The sequence below is a fragment of the Somniosus microcephalus genome, chromosome 8, assembly GCF_052327205.1.
Source record: "Somniosus microcephalus isolate GS21.2 chromosome 8, FLI_Smic_1.0, whole genome shotgun sequence".
Taxonomy (NCBI): Eukaryota; Metazoa; Chordata; class Chondrichthyes; order Squaliformes; family Somniosidae; genus Somniosus; species Somniosus microcephalus.
The window spans coordinates 262334799-262352730 of NC_140994.1; the positions used below are offsets into that span (position 1 = coordinate 262334799).

Here is a 17932-nt window from a genome sequence, read left to right on the forward strand (position 1 = left end):
GGGTAGTCAAAACTGCCCAACGCATTACCAGCACCCGGCTACCGACCATAGAGCACATATACCAGAAACGCTGTATACGGAGGTCACGGACCATCATCAAAGACCCTACCCACCCCAGCCACAGTCTGTTCACCCTCCTGCCATCTGGGAGACGCTACAGATGCATTCGCACCCGTACGACCAGATTTAGGAACAGCTTCTTTCCCAGGGCTGTCATCCTACTGAACTCCACAAATAAACTCTAAAGCCTGCACATCTGCCAATGCACTTTATTATGGTTATGTTTATGTTAATGTATTACAAGCCAAATGAATGTTGAATGTTTAAATGTCTTAATCTAAATGTACACTCTCGGGAGCCGCAAGCCTACATTTCGTTGTACTGCACTTGTGCACTAACAATGACAATAAAAGTTGATTATTATTATTATAAGAAGAAGAGACAACAGTGACTACACTTCAAAAAGTACTTCATTGGCTATAAAGCGCTTTGGGACGTCAGCTGGTCGTGAAAGGCGCTATAGAAATGCAAGTCTTTCTGACTCAGAGGCAAGAGCACTGCTGCCCGAGCCAAGCTGACACTGCAGCCGTCTCCCTGAACAAGGCTTTCCTGTGCTAGAATTTTTTCACAATGGAAAGAAAGGGAGGGGGGAGCACGCTTTGACATGCAAACAGGACTGCTTAATGCATTATCCTGGTGAGAGGCTTCGCTCCTCTGATATAGCAGGTGGCTCCTTCTCTCTCTGCATCCAGTACAACTTGCTCGCTTGCTATTTTTTTCCTCCTTGCTTTATCTCAATAGCTGGGAGCTTCCCCCAGTGCAGTGCAAAGTGAGCCGAGAGCTCGGGGCAGACTCCGTTTGTAATCAGTGCCTTATGTGCGTGATGCAAATGCAACTCTGCCACCACCAACTCTTCCACAGAGGGACAACTCCGAGTGGCAGCGACAGATTCTGGGCCACTCCGACTTTCAGCTAATCTGTCGCCACTAGGAAGCAGGTTTATTCTGCGGGGAGGGATTGTGTGTGGGAGGGGGGGGGGGGGGATTTATTCTTTTTTCTTCAATATCCCCCCCCACCCCCGACACTCAACTCATTTGGCGAGCCAATCTTGAAAAAAATGCGCCTGGGTATTTAACAGGGATCTGCAATTCTAGAGCAAGTTCATTCCCCGCAGACAGCGCTGTGAGACTGAGGCACGCAGCAGAGGTAAGAGCCTTTTCCCCTTTTGACAACTCTGATCATGGTTTAATTTGTTTTGTGTGTTTTTTTGGTGGAGATGGGACGGTCGTCCCCAAAATGCGTTGAATTTTCCTGAGGGTTTAGACGGATGAGTCGTGGCGTTGCGGTCGCCTCCTTGAGTTTACGACTTAACTTTCCTGGGATGGAAGGTCCAGCGCAAGTGCAGGTAAAAAGAAGGAAATTCAGGAAGATGAAAGGGTCACCGCGGGGATGAGCAATCGGTGGATGGGACAGTCAGAGGTCAGTGGCATGTTGAGCGATTGGAGCAAGACTGGCCGGGATGGGACCGAGTGCATCGAGGTTAAACGGTCTCCCTCTCCAAAGCATCAAAGTACATTGTTATATTCAATGTTCTCTCTTTAAGCTTTCTTTGGATATTATAGCAAGGGGGGAATTTAAGACTGGGTCTTGAACCTGCGACATTGGACAAAGCTTTACACCTAAAATATTTTCACTTGATCCAGATTCCTCTTGTAAGGTTTATGTTGCTTAATCGTCTAATTTTAAAATAGTTTGAATAGTATATACTTTAATATAATAGTAACGTTTTGTCACATACCAGTTTTTGCAGCACTTTCTCACGGTCTAATGATTATCACAGAGAGTAGGCACTCTAATAATTATTTCATTGAAACTAGCCTCACCTTGACATATTTCGAGCAGGTGGCCTTAAATCGCCTCTCGTGATAATCAGGGCGGGTAGGCAGGTAACCGGTTAATCTTTGCAAATATTGAAAGGCTCAAACACAAGGTCGGTGTGGAGGGATCCCCCCCGCCCCCCCCCCCCCAAGTCCAGTCACTTGGAGTTCGATTAATTCAATGATCCGGGCTTCCCGCAATAGGAAGCTAACGAAACATTGAGAGGGGATACTGGACTGAGAGAGGAGAGGGATTGACCAGATACTGGACTGAGGGAGGTGTGGGATTGACCAGATACTGGACTGAGAGAGGAGAGGGATTGACCAGATACTGGACTGAGATAGGAGAGGGATTGACCAGATACTGGACTGAGAGAGGTGTGGAATTGATCAAATACTGCACTGAGGGAGGAGAGGGATTGACCAGATACTGGACTGAGAGAGGAGAGGGATTGATCAAATACTGCACTGAGAGAGGTGTGGGATTGACCAAATACTGGACTGAGGTGTGGGATTGACCAGATACTGGACTGAGAGAGGTGTGGGATTGACCAGATACTGGACTGAGAGAGGAGAGGGACTGCCCAGACACTGGACTGCGAGAGGTGTGGGATTGCCCAGATACTGGACTGAGAGAGGTGTGGGATTGATCAGATACTGGACCGAGAGAGCTGTGGGATTGACCAGATACTGGATTGAGAGAGGTGAGGGACTGACCAGATACTGGACTGAGAGAGGTGTGGGATTGACCAGATACTGGATTGAGGGATGTGTGGGATTGACCAGATACTGGACTGAGAGATGTCTGGGATTGGACAGATACTGGACTGAGAGAGGTGTGGAATTGACCAGATACTGGACTGAGAGAGGTGAGGGATTGACCAGATACTGGACTGAGAGAGGTGTGGAAATGACCAGATACTGCACTGAGAGAGGTGTGGGACTGACCAGATACTGGACTGAGAGTGGTGTGGGATTGACCAGATACTGCACTGAGAGAGGTCTGGGATTGACCAGATACTGGACTGAGAGAGGTGTGGGACTCAGGAGAAACTGCACTGTGAGAGGTGTGGGGACTGACCAGATACTGGACTGAGAGAGGTGTAGGATTGACCAGTTACTGGACTGAGAGAGGTGTGGGATTGACCAGATACTGGACTGAGAGAGGTGTGGGAATTGACCAGATAATGGACTGAGAGAGGAGAGGGATTGACCAGATACTGGACTGAGAGAGGTGTGGGATTGACCAGATACTGCACTGAGAGAGGTGTGGAATTGACCAGATACTGGACTGAGAGAGGTGTGGGAATGGCCAGATACTGGACTGAGAGAGGGTGTGGGATTGACCAGATACTGGACTGAGAGAGGTGTGGGACTGACCAAGTACTGGACTGAGAGGGTATGGGGAGTGCCCAGATACTGGAATGAGAGAGGTGTAGGGAATGACCAGACACTGGACTGAGAGAGGTCTGGGATTGACCAGATACTGGACTGAGAGAGGTGTGGGACTCAGGAGAAACTGCACTGTGAGAGGTGTGGGACTGACCAGATACTGGACTGAGAGAGGTGTAGGATTGACCAGTTACTGGACTGAGAGAGGTGTGGGATTGACCAGATACTGGACTGAGAGAGGTGTGGGATTGACCAGATAATGGACTGAGAGAGGAGAGGGATTGACCAGATACTGGACTGAGAGAGGTGTGGGATTGACCAGATACTGGACTGAGAGATGTCTGGGATTGGCCAGATACTGGACTGAGAGAGGTGTGGAATTGACCAGATACTGGACTGAGAGAGGTGAGGGATTGACCAGATACTGGACTGAGAGAGGTGTGGAAATGACCAGATACTGCACTGAGAGAGGTGTGGGACTGACCAGATACTGGACTGAGAGTGGTGTGGGATTGACCAGATACTGCACTGAGAGAGGTCTGGGATTGACCAGACAATGGACTGAGAGAGGTGTGGGACTCAGGAGAAACTGCACTGTGAGAGGTGTGGGACTGACCAGATACTGGACTGAGAGAGGTGTAGGATTGACCAGTTACTGGACTGAGAGAGGTGTGGGATTGACCAGATACTGGACTGAGAGAGGTGTGGGATTGACCAGATTCTGCACGGAGAGAGGTGTGGGACTGACCAGATACTGGACTGAGAGAGGTGTGAGATTGACCTGATACTGGACTGAGAGAGGTGTGGGAATGACCAGATCCTGGACTGAGAGAGGTGTGGGACTGAAGATACTGGACTGAGTGAGGTGTGGGATTGACCAGATACTGGACTGAGAGAGGTGTGGGATTGACCAGATGCTGGACTGAGAGAGGTGTGGGACTGACCAGATACTGGACTGAGAGAGGTGTAGGATTGACCAGACACTTGACTGAGAGAGGTGTGGGATTGACCAGATACTGGACGGAGAGAGGTGTGGGATTGACCAGAAACTGGACTGAGAGAGGTGTGGGACTGACCAGATACTGGACTGAGAGAGGTGTGGGATTGACCAGATACTGGACTGAGAGAGGTGTGGGATTGACCAGATACTGGACTGAGAGAGGTGTGGGATTGACCAGATACTGCACGGAGAGAGGAGAGAGATTGACAAGATACTGCACAGAGAGAGGAGAGTGATTGACCAGATACTGGACTGAGAGAGGTGTGGGATTGACCAGATACTGGACTGAGAGAGGTGTGGGATTGACCAGATACTGGACTGAGAGAGGAGAGGGATTGACGAGATACTGGACTGAGAGAGGTGTGGGACTGACCAGATACTGGACTGAGAGAGGTGTGGGATTGACCAGATACTGGACTGAGCGAGGTGTGGGATTGACCATATACTGGACTGAGAGATGTGTGGGATTGACCAGATTCTGCACGGAGAGAGGTGTGGGACTGACCAGATACTGGACTGAGGGAGGTGTGAGATTGACCTGATACTGGACTGAGAGAGGTGTGGGAATGACCAGATCCTGGACTGAGAGAGGTGTGGGACTGATGATACTGGACTGAGTGAGGTGTGGGATTGACCAGATACTGGACTGAGAGAGGTGTGGGATTGACCAGATGCTGGACTGAGAGAGGTGTGGGACTGACCAGATACTGGACTGAGAGAGGTGTGGGACTGACCAGATACTGGACTGAGAGAGGTGTGGGATTGACCAAATACTGGACTGAGAGAGGTGTGGGACTGACCGGATACTGGACTGAGGGAGGTGTGGGAATGACCAGACACTGGACTGAGAGAGGTGTGGGACTGACCAAATACTGGACTGAGAGAGGAGAGGGACTGACCAGATACTGGACTGAGAGAGGTGTGGGATTGACCTGATAATGCACTGAGAGAGGTTTGGGATTGACCAGATACTGGACTGAGAGAGGAGAGGGATTGACCAGATACTGGACTGAGGGAGGTGTGGGATGGACCAGATACTGGACTGAGAGAGGTGTGGGATTGACCAGGTACTGGACCGAGAGAGGTCTGGGACTGAGCAGATACTGGACTGAGAGAGGTGTTGGATTGCCCAGATACTGGACTGAGAGAGGTGTGGGATTGACCAGATACTGGACTGAGAGAGGTCTGGGACTGACCACATACTGGACTGAGAGAGGTATGGGATTGACCAGATTCTGGACTGGAAGAGGTGAGGGATTACCCAGATACTGGACTGAGAGAGGTGTGGGATTGACCAGATACTGGACTGAGAGAGGTGTGGGATTGACCAGATACTGTACTGAGAGAGGTGTGGGATTGACCAAATACTGGACTGAGGGAGGAGAGGGATTGACCAGATACTGGACTGAGAGCGGAGATGGATTGACCAAATACTGGACTGAGAGAGAAGAGGGATTGACCAGATACTGGACTGAGAGAGGTGTGGGACTGACCAGATACTGGACTGAGAGAGGTGTGGGATTGACCAGATACTGCACTGAGAGAGGTGTGGGACTGCCCAGATACTGGACTGAGAGACGTGTAGGATTGACCAGATACTGGACTGAGGGAGGTGTGGGATTGACCAGATACTGGACTGAGAGACGTGTGGGACTGCCCAGATACTGGATTGTGAGAGGTGTGTGACTGACCAAATACTGGACTGAGGGAGGAGAGGGATTGACCAGATACTGGACTGAGAGAGGTGTGGGATTGACCAGATACTGGATTGAGAGAGGTGTGGGACTGACCAGATACTGGACTGAGAGAGGTGTGGGATTGACCAGATAGTGGACTGAGAGAGGTGTGGGATTGACCAGATGCTGGACTGAGAGAGGTGTGGGACTGACCAGATACTGGACTGAGAGAGGTGTGGGACTGACCAGATACTGGACTGAGAGAGGTGTGGGATTGACCAAATACTGGACTGAGAGAGGTGTGGGACTGACCGGATACTGGACTGAGAGAGGTGTGGGAATGACCAGACACTGGACTGAGAGAGGTGTGGGACTGACCAAATACTGGACTGAGAGAGGAGAGGGACTGACCGGATACTGGACTGAGAGAGGTGTGGGATTGACCTGATAATGCACTGAGAGAGGTTTGGGATTGACCAGATACTGGACTGAGAGAGGAGAGGGATTGACCAGATACTGGACTGAGGGAGGTGTGGGACTGACCATACACTAGACTGAGAGAGGTGTGGGATTGACCAGATACTGGACTGAGAGAAGTGTGGGATTGACCAGATACTGGACTGAGAGAGGTGTGGGAATGACCAGATACTGGACTGAGAGAGATGTGGGACTGACCAGATACTGGACTGAGAGAGGTGTGGGACTGCCCAGATACTGGACTGAGAGAGGTGTGGGATTGACCACATACTGGACTGAGAGAGGTGTGGGATTGACCAGATACTGGACTGAGAGAGGTGTGGGATTGACCAGATACTGGACTGAGAGACGTGTGGGACTGCCCAGATACTGGATTGTGAGAGGTGTGTGACTGACCAAATACTGGACTGAGGGAGGAGAGGGATTGACCAGATACTGGACTGAGAGAGGTGTGGGATTGACCAGATACTGGACTGAGAGAGGTGTGGGATTGACCAGATACTGGATTGAGAGAGGTGTGGGACTGACCAGATACTGGACTGAGAGAGGTGTGGGATTGACCAGATACTGGACTGAGAGAGGTGTGGGATTGACCAGATACTGGACTGAGATAGGTGTGGGATTGACCAGATACTGCACGGAGAGAGGAGAGGGATTGACCAGATACTGCACAGAGAGAGGAGAGTGATTGACCAGATACTGGACTGAGAGAGGTGTGGGATTGACCAGATACTGGACTGAGAGAGGTGTGGGATTGACCAGATACTGGACTAAGAGAGGAGAGGGATTGACGAGATACTGGACTGAGAGAGGTGTGGGACTGACCAGATACTGGACTGAGAGAGGTGTGGGATTGACCAGATACTGGACTGAGAGAGGTGTGGGATTGACAAGATACTGGACTGAGAGAGGTGTGGGATTGACCAGATTCTGCACGGAGAGAGGTGTGGGACTGACCAGATACTGGACTGAGAGAGGTGTGAGATTGACCTGATACTGGACTGAGAGAGGTGTGGGAATGACCAGATCCTGGACTGAGAGAGGTGTGGGACTGATGATACTGGACTGAGTGAGGTGTGGGATTGACCAGATACTTGACTGAGAGAGGTGTGGGATTGACCAGATGCTGGACTGAGAGAGGTGTGGGACTGACCAGATACTGGACTGAGAGAGGTGTAGGATTGACCAGATACTGGACTGAGAGAGGTGTGGGATTGAGCAGATACTGGACTGAGAGAGGTGTGGGATTGACCAGATACTGGACTGAGAGAGGTGTGGGATTGACCAGAAACTGGACTGAGAGAGGTGTGGGACTGACCAGATACTGGACTGAGAGAGGTGTGGGATTGACCAAATACTGGACTGAGGGAGGAGAGGGATTGACCAGATACTGGACTGAGAGAGGAGATGGATTGACCAAATACTGGACTGAGGGAGGAGAAGGATTGACCAGATACTGGACTGAGAGAGAAGAGGGATTGACCAGATACTGGACTGAGAGAGGTGTGGGACTGACCAGATACTGGACTGAGAGAGGTGTGGGATTGACCAGATACTGCACTGAGAGAGGTGTGGGACTGCCCAGATACTGGACTGAGAGACGTGTAGGATTGACCAGATACTGGACTGAGGGAGGTGTGGGATTGACCAGATACTGGACTGAGAGAGGTGTGGGATTGACCAGATACTGGACTGAGGGAGGTGTGGGACTGCCCAGATACTGGATTGTGAGAGGTGTGTGACTGACCAAATACTGGACTGATGGAGGAGAGGGATTGACCAGATACTGGACTGAGAGAGGTGTGGGATTGACCAGATACTGGACTGAGAGAGGTGTGGGATTGACCAGATACTGGATTGGGAGAGGTGTGGGACTGACCAGATCCTGGACTGAGAGAGGTGTGGGATTGACCAGATACTGGACTGAGAGAGGTGTGGGATTGACCAGATACTGGACTGAGAGAGGTGTGGGATTGACCAGATACTGCACGGAGAGAGGAGAGAGATTGACCAGATACTGCACAGAGAGAGGAGAGTGATTGACCAGATACTGGACTGAGAGAGGTGTGGGATTGACCAGATACTGGACTGAGAGAGGTGTGGGATTGACCAGATACTGGACTGAGAGAGGAGAGGGATTGACGAGATACTGGACTGAGAGAGGTGTGGGACTGACCAGATACTGGACTGAGAGAGGTATGGGATTGACCAGATACTGGACTGAGCGAGGTGTGGGATTGACAAGATACTGGACTGAGAGATGTGTGGGATTGACCAGATTCTGCACGGAGAGAGGTGTGGGACTGACCAGATACTGGACTGAGAGAGGTGTGAGATTGACCTGATACTGGACTGAGAGAGGTGTGGGAATGACCAGATCCTGGACTGAGAGAGGTGTGGGACTGATGATACTGGACTGAGTGAGGTGTGGGATTGACCAGATACTGGACTGACAGAGGTGTGGGATTGACCAGATGCTGGACTGAGAGAGGTGTGGGACTGACCAGATACTGGACTGAGAGAGGTGTAGGATTGACCAGATACTGGACTGAGAGAGGTGTGGGATTGACCAGATACTGGACTGAGAGAGGTGTGGGATTGACCAGATACTGGACTGAGAGAGGTGAGGGATTGACCAGAAACTGGACTGAGAGAGGTGTGGGACTGACCAGATACTGGACTGAGAGAGGTGTGGGATTGACCAAATACTGGACTGAGAGAGGTGAGGGACTGACCGGATACTGGACTGAGAGAGGTGTGGGAATGACCAGACACTGGACTGAGAGAGGTGTGGGACTGACCAAATACTGGACTGAGAGAGGAGAGGGACTGACCAGATACTGGACTGAGAGAGGTGTGGGATTGACCTGATAATGCACTGAGAGAGGTTTGGGATTGACCAGATAGTGGACTGAGAGAGGAGAGGGATTGACCAGATACTGGACTGAGGGAGGTGTGGGATGGACCAGATACTGGACTGAGAGAGGTGTGGGATTGACCAGGTACTGGACCGAGAGAGGTCTGGGACTGAGCAGATACTGGACTGAGAGAGGTGTTGGATTGCCCAGATACTGGACTGAGAGAGGTGTGGGATTGACCAGATACTGGACTGAGAGAGGTCTGGGACTGACCAGATACTGGACTGAGAGAGGTATGGGATTGACCAGATACTGGACTGAGAGAGGTGTGGGACTGACCAGATACTGGACTGAGAGATGTGTGGGATTGACCAGATACTGTACTGAGAGATGTGTGGGATTGACCAGATACTTGACTGAGAGAGGTGTGGGACTGACCAGATACTGGACTGAGAGAGGTGTGGGACTGACCATACACTAGACTGAGAGAGGTGTGGGATTGACCAGATACTGGACTGAGAGAAGTGAGGGATTGACCAGATACTGGACTGAGAGAGGTGTGGGAATGACCAGATACTGGACTGAGAGAGATGTGGGACTGACCAGATACTGGACTGAGAGAGGTGTGGGACTGCCCAGATACTGGACTGAGAGAGGTGTGGGATTGACCACATACTGGACTGAGAGAGGTGTGGGATTGACCAGATACTGGACTGAGAGAGGTGTGGGATTGACCAGATACTGGACTGAGAGAGGTGTGGGATTGACCAGATACTGGACTGAGGGAGGTTTGGTATTGACCAGATACTGGACTGAGAGAGGTGTGGGATTGACCAGAAACTGGACTGAGAGAGGTGTGGGAATGACCCGATACTGGACTGATAGAGGAGAGGGATTGACCAGATACTGGACTGAGAGAGGTATGGGATTGACCAGATACTGGACTGAGAGAGGAGAGGGATTGACTAGATACTGCACTGAGAGAGGAGAGGGATTGACCAGATACTGCACTGAGTGAGGAGAGGGATTGACCAGATACTGGACTGAGAGAGGTGTGGGATTGACCAGATACTGGACTGATAGATGTGAGTGATTGTTCAGATACTGGACTCAGAGAGATGTGGGACAGATGATACTGGACTCAGAGAGATGTGGGACTGATTTACTGGACTGAGGGAGGTGTGTGACTGACCAGATACTGGACTGAGAGAGGTGTGGGATTGACCAGGTACTGGACTGAGAGAGGTGTGTGAATGACCAGATACTGGACTGAGAGAGGTGTGGGATTGACCAAATACTGGACTGAGAGAGGTCTGGGACTGACCAGATACTGGACTGAGAGAGGTATGGGATTGACCAGATACTGTACTGAGAGAGGTGTGGGACTGACCAGATACTGGACTGAGAGATGTGTGGGATTGACCAGATACTGTACTGAGAGATGTGTGGGATTGACCAGATACTTGACTGAGAGAGGTGTGGGACTGACCAGATACTGGACTGAGAGAGGTGTGGGACTGACCATACACTAGACTGAGAGAGGTGTGGGATTGACCAGATACTGGACTGAGAGAAGTGAGCGATTGACCAGATACTGGACTGAGAGAGGTGTGGGAATGACCAGATACTGGACTGAGAGAGATGTGGGACTGACCAGATACTGGACTGAGAGAGGTGTGGGACTGCCCAGATACTGGACTGAGAGAGGTGTGGGATTGACAACATACTGGACTGAGAGAGGTGTGGGATTGACCAGATACTGGACTGAGAGAGGTGTGGGATTGACCAGATACTGGACTGAGAGAGGTGTGGGATTGACCAGATACTGGACTGAGTGAGGAGAGGGATTGACCAGATACTGGACTGAGAGAGGTGTGGGATTGACCAGATACTGGACTGAGAGAGGTGTGGGATTGACCAGATACTGGACTGAGAGAGGAGAGGGATTGACCAGATACTTGACTGAGAGAGGTGTGGGACTGACCAGATACTGGACTGAGAGAGGTGTGGGATTGACCAGATACTGGACTGAGAGAGGTGTGGGTTTGACCAGATAATGGACTGAGAGAGGAGAGGGATTGACCAGATACTGGACTGAGAGAGGTGTGGGACTGACCAGATACTGGACTGAGAGAGGTGTGGGATTGACCAGATACTGGGCTGAGAGAGGTGTGGGATTGACCAGACACTGGACTGAGAGAGGTGTGGCATTGACCAGATACTGCACGGAGAGAGGTGTGGGACTGACCAAATACTGGACTGAGAGAGGTGTGAGATTGACCAGATACTGGACTGAGAGAGGTGTGGGACTGATGATACTGGACTGAGAGAGGTGTGGGGTTGACCAGATACTGGACTGAGAGAGGTGTGGGATTGACCAGATGCTGGACTGAGAGAGGTGTGGGACTGACCAGATACTGGACTGAGAGAGGTCTGGGATTGACCAAATACTGGACTGAGAGGTGTAGGACTGACCAGATAATGGACTGAGAGAGGTGTGGGAATGACCAGACACTGGACTGAGAGAGGTGTGGGACTGACCAGATACTGGACTGAGAGAGGAGAGGGATTGACCAGATAGTGGACTGAGGGAGGTGTGGGATTGACCAGATACTGGACTGAGAGATGTGTGAGATTGACCAGATACTGGACTGAGAGAGGTCTGGGACTGACGAGATACTGGACTGAGAGAGCTGTGGGATTGAGCGATACTGGACTGAGAGAGGTGTGGGATTGACCAGATACTGGACTGAGAGAGGTCTGCGACTGCCCAGATACTGGACTGAGAGAGGTATGGGATTGACCAGATACTGTACTGAGAGAGTTGTGGGACTGACCAGATACTGGACTGAGAGATGTGTGGGATTGACCAGATACTGTACTGAGAGATGTGTGGGATTGACCAGACACTTGACTGAGAGAGGTGCGGGACTGACCAGATACTGGACTGAGAGAGGTGTGGGACTGACCAGATACTGGACTGAGAGAAGTGTGGGATTGACCAGATACTGGACTGAGAGAGGTGTGGGAATGACCAGATACTGGACTGAGAGAGATGTGGGACTGACCAGATACTGGACTGAGAGAGGTGTGGGACTGCCCAGATACTGGACTGAGAGAGGTGTGGGATTGACCAGATACTGGACTGAGGGAGGTGTGGGATTGACCAGATACTGGACTGAGAGAGGTGTGGGATTGACCAGATACTGGACTGATGGAGCTGTGGGATTGACCAGATACTGGACTGAGAGAGGTGTGCGATTGACCAGATACTGGACTGAGGGAGGTGTGGTATTGACCAGATTCTGGACTGAGAGAGGTGTGGGATTGACCAGATACTGGACTGAGAGATGTGTGGGAATGACCAGATACTGGACTGAGAGAGGAGAGGGATTGACCAGATACTGGACTGAGAGAGGTGTGGGATTGATCAGATACTGGACTGAGAGAGGCAAGGGAATGACCAGATACTGGACTGAGAGAGGTGTGGGACTGACCAGATACTGGACTGAGAGAGGTGTGGGATTCAGCAGATACTGGACTGAGAGAGGTGTGGGATTGACCAGATAATGGACTGAGAGAGGTGTGGGACTGACAAGATACTGGACTGAGTGAGGTGTGAGATTGACCAGATACTGGACTGAGAGAGGTGTGGGATTGAGCAGATACTGGACTGAGAGAGGTGTGGGATTAACCAGATACTGGACTGATAGATGTGAGGGATTGTTCAGATACTGGACTCAGAGAGATGTGGGACAGATGATACTGGACTCAGAGAGATGTGGGACTGATTTACTGGACTGAGGGAGGTGTGTGACTGACCAGATACTGGACTGAGAGAGGTGTGGGATTGACCAGATACTGGACTGAGAGAGGTGTGGGATTGACCAGATACTGGACTGAGAGAGGTGTGGGATTGACCAGATACTGGACTGAGGGAGGTTTGGTATTGACCAGATACTGGACTGAGAGAGGTGTGGGATTGACCAGAAACTGGACTGAGAGAGGTGTGGGAATGACCCGATACTGGACTGATAGAGGAGAGGGATTGACCAGATACTGGACTGAGAGAGGTATGGGATTGACCAGATACTGGACTGAGAGAGGAGAGGGATTGACTAGATACTGCACTGAGAGAGGAGAGGGATTGACCAGATACTGCACTGAGTGAGGAGAGGGATTGACCAGATACTGGACTGAGAGAGGTGTGGGATTGACCAGATACTGGACTGATAGATGTGAGTGATTGTTCAGATACTGGACTCAGAGAGATGTGGGACAGATGATACTGGACTCAGAGAGATGTGGGACTGATTTACTGGACTGAGGGAGGTGTGTGACTGACCAGATACTGGACTGAGAGAGGTGTGGGATTGACCAGGTACTGGACTGAGAGAGGTGTGTGAATGACCAGATACTGGACTGAGAGAGGTGTGGGATTGACCAAATACTGGACTGAGAGAGGTCTGGGACTGACCAGATACTGGACTGAGAGAGGTATGGGATTGACCAGATACTGTACTGAGAGAGGTGTGGGACTGACCAGATACTGGACTGAGAGATGTGTGGGATTGACCAGATACTGTACTGAGAGATGTGTGGGATTGACCAGATACTTGACTGAGAGAGGTGTGGGACTGACCAGATACTGGACTGAGAGAGGTGTGGGACTGACCATACACTAGACTGAGAGAGGTGTGGGATTGACCAGATACTGGACTGAGAGAAGTGAGGGAATGACCAGATACTGGACTGAGAGAGGTGTGGGAATGACCAGATACTGGACTGAGAGAGATGTGGGACTGACCAGATACTGGACTGAGAGAGGTGTGGGACTGCCCAGATACTGGACTGAGAGAGGTGTGGGATTGACAACATACTGGACTGAGAGAGGTGTGGGATTGACCAGATACTGGACTGAGAGAGGTGTGGGATTGACCAGATACTGGACTGAGAGAGGTGTGGGATTGACCAGATACTGGACTGAGTGAGGAGAGGGATTGACCAGATACTGGACTGAGAGAGGTGTGGGATTGACCAGATACTGGACTGAGAGAGGTGTGGGATTGACCAGATACTGGACTGAGAGAGGAGAGGGATTGACCAGATACTTGACTGAGAGAGGTGTGGGACTGACCAGATACTGGACTGAGAGAGGTGTGGGATTGACCAGATACTGGACTGAGAGAGGTGTGGGTTTGACCAGATAATGGACTGAGAGAGGAGAGGGATTGACCAGATACTGGACTGAGAGAGGTGTGGGACTGACCAGATACTGGACTGAGAGAGGTGTGGGATTGACCAGATACTGGGCTGAGAGAGGTGTGGGATTGACCAGATACTGGACTGAGAGAGGTGTGGCATTGACCAGATACTGCACGGAGAGAGGTGTGGGACTGACCAAATACTGGACTGAGAGAGGTGTGAGATTGACCAGATACTGGACTGAGAGAGGTGTGGGACTGATGATACTGGACTGAGAGAGGTGTGGGGTTGACCAGATACTGGACTGAGAGAGGTGTGGGATTGACCAGATGCTGGACTGAGAGAGGTGTGGGACTGACCAGATACTGGACTGAGAGAGGTCTGGGATTGACCAAATACTGGACTGAGAGGTGTAGGACTGACCAGATACTGGACTGAGAGAGGTGTGGGAATGACCAGACACTGGACTGAGAGAGGTGTGGGACTGACCAGATACTGGACTGAGAGAGGAGAGGGATTGACCAGATAGTGGACTGAGGGAGGTGTGGGATTGACCAGATACTGGACTGAGAGATGTGTGAGATTGACCAGATACTGGACTGAGAGAGGTCTGGGACTGACGAGATACTGGACTGAGAGAGCTGTGGGATTGAGCGATACTGGACTGAGAGAGGTGTGGGATTGACCAGATACTGGACTGAGAGAGGTCTGCGACTGCCCAGATACTGGACTGAGAGAGGTATGGGATTGACCAGATACTGTACTGAGAGAGTTGTGGGACTGACCAGATACTGGACTGAGAGATGTGTGGGATTGACCAGATACTGTACTGAGAGATGTGTGGGATTGACCAGACACTTGACTGAGAGAGGTGCGGGACTGACCAGATACTGGACTGAGAGAGGTGTGGGACTGACCAGATACTGGACTGAGAGAAGTGTGGGATTGACCAGATACTGGACTGAGAGAGGTGTGGGAATGACCAGATACTGGACTGAGAGAGATGTGGGACTGACCAGATACTGGACTGAGAGAGGTGTGGGACTGCCCAGATACTGGACTGAGAGAGGTGTGGGATTGACCAGATACTGGACTGAGGGAGGTGTGGGATTGACCAGATACTGGACTGAGAGAGGTGTGGGATTGACCAGATACTGGACTGATGGAGCTGTGGGATTGACCAGATACTGGACTGAGAGAGGTGTGCGATTGACCAGATACTGGACTGAGGGAGGTGTGGTATTGACCAGATTCTGGACTGAGAGAGGTGTGGGATTGACCAGATACTGGACTGAGAGATGTGTGGGAATGACCAGATACTGGACTGAGAGAGGAGAGGGATTGACCAGATACTGGACTGAGAGAGGTGTGGGATTGATCAGATACTGGACTGAGAGAGGCAAGGGAATGACCAGATACTGGACTGAGAGAGGTGTGGGACTGACCAGATACTGGACTGAGAGAGGTGTGGGATTCAGCAGATACTGGACTGAGAGAGGTGTGGGATTGACCAGATAATGGACTGAGAGAGGTGTGGGACTGACAAGATACTGGACTGAGTGAGGTGTGAGATTGACCAGATACTGGACTGAGAGAGGTGTGGGATTGAGCAGATACTGGACTGAGAGAGGTGTGGGATTAACCAGATACTGGACTGATAGATGTGAGGGATTGTTCAGATACTGGACTCAGAGAGATGTGGGACAGATGATACTGGACTCAGAGAGATGTGGGACTGATTTACTGGACTGAGGGAGGTGTGTGACTGACCAGATACTGGACTGAGAGAGGTGTGGGATTGACCAGGTACTGGACTGAGAGAGGTGTGTGAATGACCAGATACTGGACTGAGAGAGGTGTGGGATTGACCAAATACTGGACTGAGAGAGGAGAGGGATTGACCAAATACTGGACTGAGAGAGGTGTGGGATTGACCAGATTCTGGACTGGGAGAGGTGAGGGATTACCCAGATACTGGACTGAGAGAGGTGTGGGATTGACCAGATACTGGACTGAGAGAGGTGTGGGATTGACCAGATACTGTACTGAGAGAGGTGTGGGATTGACCAAATACTGGACTGAGGGAGGAGAGGGATTAACCAGATACTGGACTGAGAGCGGAGATGGATTGACCAAATACTGGACTGAGGGAGGAGAGGGATTGACCAGATACTGGACTGAGAGAGAAGAGGGATTGACCAGATACTGGACTGAGAGAGGTGTGGGACTGACCAGATACTGGACTGAGAGAGGTGTGGGACTGCCCATATACTGGACTGAGCGACGTGTAGGATTGACCAGATACTGGACTGAGAGAGGTGTGGGATTTACCAGATACTGCACTGAGAGAGGTGTGGGACTGCCCATATACTGGACTGAGCGACGTGTAGGATTGACTAGATACTGGACTGAGGGAGGTGTGGGATTGACCAGATACTGGACTGAGAGACGAGTGGGACTGCCCAGATACTGGATTGTGAGAGGTGTGTGACTGACCAAATACTGGACTGAGGGAGGAGAGGGATTGACCAGATACTGGACTGAGAGAGGTGTGGGATTGACCAGATACTGGACTGAGAGAGGTGTGGGATTGACCAGATACTGGATTGAGAGAGGTGTGGGACTGCCCAGATACTGGACTGAGAGAGGTGTGGGATTGACCAGATACTGGACTGAGAGATGTGTGGGAATGACCAGATACTGGACTGAGAGAGGAGAGGGATTGACCAGATACTGGACTGAGAGAGGTGTGGGATTGATCAGATACTGGACTGAGAGAGGCAAGGGAATGACCAGATACTGGACTGAGAGAGGTGTGGGACTGACCAGATACTGGACTGAGAGAGGTGTGGGATTCAGCAGATACTGGACTGAGAGAGGTGTGGGATTGACCAGATAATGGACTGAGAGAGGTGTGGGACTGACAAGATACTGGACTGAGAGAGGTGTGGGATTAACCAGATACTGGACTGATAGATGTGAGGGATTGTTCAGATACTGGACTCAGAGAGATGTGGGACAGATGATACTGGACTCAGAGAGATGTGGGACTGATTTACTGGACTGAGGGAGGTGTGTGACTGACCAGATACTGGACTGAGAGAGGTGTGGGATTGACCAGGTACTGGACTGAGAGAGGTGTGTGAATGACCAGATACTGGACTGAGAGAGGTGTGGGATTGACCAAATACTGGACTGAGAGAGGAGAGGGATTGACCAAATACTGGACTGAGAGAGGTGTGGGATTGACCAGATTCTGGACTGGGAGAGGTGAGGGATTACCCAGATACTGGACTGAGAGAGGTGTGGGATTGACCAGATACTGGACTGAGAGAGGTGTGGGATTGACCAGATACTGTACTGAGAGAGGTGTGGGATTGACCAAATACTGGACTGAGGGAGGAGAGGGATTAACCAGATACTGGACTGAGAGCGGAGATGGATTGA

At 51.0% G+C, this 17932-nt stretch overlaps 1 protein-coding gene across 1 annotated transcript in view; it reads left to right on the forward strand.

Annotated features, from left to right (window-relative positions):
* Window positions 1-625: 625 nt before the first annotated feature.
* Window positions 626-17932, forward strand: part of LOC147114357 (protein NDNF-like) — a 65747-nt gene continuing 48440 nt past the window's right edge. Inside the window, exon 1 of the mRNA XM_085996010.1 lies at window positions 626-1206. The gene's annotated coding sequence lies outside the window, so the exon portion shown is untranslated. The remainder of the gene's footprint in view (window positions 1207-17932) is intronic.